Consider the following 6,122-nt stretch of genomic DNA (forward strand, 5'->3'; position numbering starts at 1 on the left):
CTTACATTTACTTGAAGAATATTGTCAGTGCTGAATAATCAAAAGAAATGTTGGGATGATATTTGATGCAAGAAAAATATTTTCAGTCAAACACACAAACTGTAAAATCAGCTAAAAATGAGACCCAAAGCGTAGTGTTGTTGTATGGTCTAAGTTTCCATGACAAATTGTGTCATGTTATCAGTTCAATATGAAAATGCTACCTACAGGTCAAGCATAGATCTGAGTGTGATTTTAGCAAATCAATTGCAAAGAAATAAGAAATACAGAGCAAAAAACTGAGGACTATTTGTATCCGCCATTATGCGATTACCATTTTCATTCGCGCTATTTCCTATTTTGTGTCTGTATGCCTATAGATAATTTATTTAAATGAAAAATTTATGCAACGCTCTGCCTGATTGGACGAGAGTGTCTATTTTTTTCACTCTACGTTTCGCTCAGTATATTTAGCAAGAATATTGATATATATCTTAAAATGAGTAAGAAAATTTAATAAATATTATAAAAACCTGTTCAAATACCAACAGATATAAATTTACAGAGAGAGCTGAATGAGGTCTGCGTATCCCATGAATAAGGGTGTGATTATCCGATTAATTAAAGTCTCCAAGGCATATAAGTGTCTTCCGGACCACTGTTGTAAATATTCGTCGTTACGGTAGAAAAACGAAACAAAATTGTACCCATTCGAAACCTTTGTGAAAAATTAAAAGAGAACCATTTAAATTATTAAAGTGTCGTGTTAAGTTTTGCTGTTTGCAAAATGTTAGATAGAGTATCACAAATGAAATCCTCATAATCTTCTTGTCTCATTACAATTCGCCGAATTTCTATTTAAAGGTATTTCTTGTTTTCAAAATGGATTGAGGTATTAAAATGAAATTAAATTATGTGACTACATTTATTCAAGTTTGCTGCCCGTTTGATATGTTATTAACAATTGATCCTTTAACCTTTAGCCTGTTGGCGGCAAGTGATTTTGCATTTGCGACCAGTGCAGCCTAAGACCAGCTTGTACCAAGTTGATCATGGTCTGCACTGTTTGCTGTTCAGAAGGTTAATTTTCAGTGAACACCCATTTGAGTAAGAAATGGTATTAACCAAACAGAATGATGGACCAGTCCATTTTAGAAATTAAAGTGTAAAGGTTAAAATAGTTGTAATATCTTAAACATTTAATAAATGTATTGGAAAAAAACTAAGTATTGCGCTAAAAGAATATTTGCATGAGCACGAAGAATTTGATGTAGCCTTTTTGCTGTTTAGCAGCTAAACATTTGATTAATATACGAAGTACACTTAATTGCTAAGGGTAAAATAGATATTAATCTACCCTGGTGACAAAGGTGTACTACATCCTCAATACATTATATTTCAAATATTTTGTAAATAGAAACCAGTACACTTCATACTTATTGCTGGCTTGTATTATTATGTACAAGTTTTCTTCTTACCTGTAACGGTATGTATTTATAATCATAAACGAATCATCATTACAGTTCGCCCAACTTCCTCTGCCAATGGGAATTGCTCCGTTTCATTCAAATCTGGCCATTATATTTCACATACAGTTGTCACATCAGCTGTACGTATTAAATCTAATGGCGAACTGTAAGACAGTTATAAGCTGAATACAGAAACAACGCTCGCTCGAAATTAATATCTTAAAACTGTTGTATTCAACTTACAACCTATACTTGTAAATTCCATTGTTGTATAGGTTGGTGGTCTTTTTTACCATAATAAAGATAATAATTTTATTGCATGTATCTTTTATAATATCTGTTTGTGATTTTTTTTACATCAAATCAGAGTTTTTTCTATAAAGGATAGCTGCCTTTGGTGTTCGTTGTTCATGTAAAGAGAGAAAATTCCCACTTGTCAAAGCAATATTAATCGCTGTATGCATATGGAATATCGGTGGCGAGAAGTCTGTGATAGCCAAAATGAAAATAGCAGTTACTTTCCTTGTAATAATGATGTTTAGTAATAAATTAAATCTCTCCTATTTGATTGGTTTGAAACTGGTTTACAAATAGGAAAGTGGTTATATCTGTACTTTTTCTTTACTAATGTTGTATTCAGCTAATAACGACTTCATTCTAATTACATGGAAGCGCTTCCCTGTTTCAGGGGCTTGTAATTAATATATGTGTACTTATTGAGAGACGATGGACAAAAATTTTGTCTGGTGATTTCCATTCGTCGTGTTTGGTCACTAGCCAAGCGTACTTTTTTCAAACCATACAACGTTAGGAACTTATAATTCATTGTCATGGATTTAAGGAAATTAAGCTGATATCTAGCATTTCTTCTCTGATATTTGAAATTATATATTGTATGTATACAAAGAAAATGCATGCGTTTGCCTGTCATACTAAACATGCTTATTTCCAAGAGATTGAACGTTGTCTTCGTCCATATGTCGGGAGATTCTGCATTATGCTTTTAGGAAACCAAGATATGGCACGAAACGTGTAAGAAACTATTTTACATGCAAATTTATAGGTAAGCCTTCATGTCCTTTCAAGTGTGTTTGATTAAGCGTGTTTAGACAGCAGTACGCTTACGTTTCGCCACGGAATACGCATGTATAAAATATGTGTTCACAGCATGTAATCTCCATGTCAGCACACGTTTAGTGAACTGTTAAAACAACCCTTGAAAACAAGTATCATCTTTCTATCTATGATCATAATTTATAATGTCAACACTAAAAGTCAAATAATTTCTCTTCAATTTTTATGTGTAAGTGTAAAACCGAAAAAAAATATGCAGGCATTACAGATCTAAAGTCATCGAGCAAAGTATAATAGTCTGTTTTTTCACTATTCATGATAATTATAAAAGTTTGCCAGAGCAAGACCGGCTCTGAACCAAAAACAATGAGCTTGAGCCTCTTTTTCCGGTGTCCTTGTATTACTTCACATCAACAGACTCAATTCATGTCTCCTTTTTTACTTTTCAAAGGTAAATTTATAGATTTTATTAAAGAAGAGGGCCATTTACCTATTTAGTGTACGTATGCCTTTTGGATCTCAAACATATACTGTGCTGAATCGGTCATAATTTCCCTAGTTTGTACACAAACATATTAGGGCACCAATCTTTTTATACTAAAAAAAATACTTAAATAATACAAATGTCTGGACTGTTTTGTATATGCTGAACATCGCGTATTTGTACAACTTAATGTTTGAGGTTTACTAAGCTGTTGTTACACATTATTACACATCGTTTACCTTGGGTATGTACTTATCAACAATGCCTGCGCTTTGAACAAATTTTGACATTTTAACAATTTTCCAACCTGCAGTTTCTTTTTTGTATAATTGCATGTGACAACGAAACGATTTTCGCCGCCATTGGCGGTCCGGTGCAAAATAAATAAGGTAAGTATTTCATCTTACTTTAAGTGATTTCGAATTAAATTAAGCATTTGAGGCGGGAGAAGTAGAGGGTGATAAGGACATTTCCTGTCTAGATGACTCTTTGATACTCGTTTAAGTGATTCAACAAGAGCGGATGCAAAAGGGGCGCATTATTCTAATTACAGTTTCGGCTCGCTTCGATCGAAAACCTTTATATCAGTAGCATTTATAATTCATGAAGTGTTAGGGCCGGCCGACAGGAAAACTAAAAACAAAAGCTGTCAACTTGTTAGAATGCTTTTTAAGGATATTTATAAATGAAAGCGTGACATTTGGCCATATTTCAGACTCAGACTACGTCAAATATACGTCGGATTGTACATTTGAGGTAGATTTGCCAAATATTTTCCTAGTGGAAAATTTGCCCTCTAATCCTGGATCCGCCCATGATCGAAATAAAATGGAACTCTGCTTGAGCAAATGGTATACTGGAAGCAAAGAGGTGAAAAGAACGACCTTATCTATACATTATATTTCGAATTATTCAATATATGTGGTAGCATTAGTCTAAAATAATGAAGGAAGTATTACAAATTAAATCTCGAGTGATATTTTATCTTTCATGTCAATCACTGTTTATCTGCACGTTCCTAAAAAGAGATGCATTTGGATATTTATACGACCAGTTTTGGAAAAACAAATGTATTCAATATCCATTAATCTTCATATTTCATGCAATGCTAACCACAGCGGTAAGAGCATTAAGTTTCTTTCATGAATTTATCATAAAATAATATAATGTTATTAATCAAGCAGTTTCTTATTGGCCTTGTTATTTGTCCAAGGGTTGTCGTATTGGCCCGAGGACAAATAACTAGGCCAATATGAAATTGCTTGATTAATGATAAATTAAATATTATTATTATTTCGACTGTTGGCGGTAACAGTATAAGAACTCTGTGAGTTACCTTATCGCAGCTATGCACGTTCAGGTGAAAAAGCTTGACAAGTTGTTTAGACTTATTTAAGAAATTATAATCATTTTAGCCGGTAAAACAGAATGAGTTGTATGTAGGTACTTGAGAATAATTTTGAGAGATATTTTTGATAAGACATGATCAAGAGTAACTAGAACTTACCTTATTTTTGAATTCCTATTTATTTTATTTAGTGAGTTATCTTAGCATTTGAACTGTGATAAAAACTTCTTTAAGTCATTTTCTTTCAGGCTGCAGGCAACGAGACACAAAATTGTACACATATGTGTTTATCAAGATAATAGAACCAACCAAGCACAAATTATACACTCCCATTCTCGATATCGACATTATAGGATAAATCCCGTTTTCCGGTATTAACCACTAATAATAGCCCGTTGCCGGTTTTACGGTGAGGGGGCATCGGCCATTACGCTAAATGGCGGTAGTGTTTAGATTATCCTTTTTTCAAGTTTCAAACAAAGAAAATGAATAAAAAAATATTGCAAATTATCATTAAACATTGTTGTAATTAAGATGTAGCAAAAATATCCTCAAAGTTTGCTTTATTTTTGAAATTTTATCTTTTATTCTACACTGCCGCTTCCGTAGCTCGATACCGAAGGTTTGAAATATTATTCGCATTTTTTAAGGTAAACAGGTTATTTTTGCAAAAACAAATTGTTGCCGAGGTCTTAGAATAGTATTTCCATTGTGAGAAAGTAAGAACTTTCCTAAATCCTTACCTTCTGGCAAAAATAATCGCTAATATTGTACACGGTCTTTATATCGGTTAGTCTCGCCAGCCCCCTGACCCTAATTACGGAAATACCGGAAAACGGGATTTATCCTATAATGCCGATATGGTCAATGCCTCGTTTAATTCTTATCCGAAATTGTTTGCAGTTCACAACTGACACTCTTGTTCGCCAATTTATTCATCCACTGTCCAGCATTTGAATCGCTATTTATCATTGCACAAATAGTCCCCACTATCAAAATGTCTGTTAAAGATAAGCCTCAACCTTTTAATTAATCTGAGTTTCCGTATTTTCACATTATTGTCCTTCACAACTGCCAGAATTTCTGACAGGAAACACTTGCATTTTACACAATACCGAATAAGCGAAAGTATCGTTGTAATCTATGAAGACGTACATCCCTCTCAATCATACTTGGTTATTACATGAACATGCAAGATGATTTTTTGTCAAAATTAAAAAAGAATGTAATCTATAACTCTGATGTAAAACAAAATGGCGTCATTTAAAAATCTAACGAAAGTGACTTCTCCGTATTGGTCCTCTCCTTTGAACCAATCAAAATGCTTGAATTCCGTATTGGCCATGTTTTTCTCGTATTGGCCCTGTTTTTCTCATATCGGCTCAGTTATGCTTTGTATTAGCTCTGTCTGTTTCATATGATGTTTGCAATTGATCTTATACAGTGTGTAATATCGTAAAGTTGAAAAAGAATCTTGCCTAATTACATCATTATCATATAATATTTACATCTAGCCATGTACTAACACTTGTCATTACAAGTACCTGGAATATGAATCTTAGTATTATCAAAGGTACGTTAATGTATGTACGGTACGCGCACCTGCTGCATCAGGCCCTCGTTTACACCGGTTTTACACTACTTTGAGCTCTGGTAACCTTTTTTTCTAGTTATTTAGACCATATTCTACAAAACTGGAGCCTGTTTACGCATTTCGTGCGAAGAAAAAGCTATTTCACAAGAGTCCTTGAATTTGCGATGATCGTAC

The sequence above is a fragment of the Mercenaria mercenaria genome, chromosome 7 (assembly GCF_021730395.1).
Source record: "Mercenaria mercenaria strain notata chromosome 7, MADL_Memer_1, whole genome shotgun sequence".
Classification (NCBI taxonomy): domain Eukaryota; kingdom Metazoa; phylum Mollusca; class Bivalvia; order Venerida; family Veneridae; genus Mercenaria; species Mercenaria mercenaria.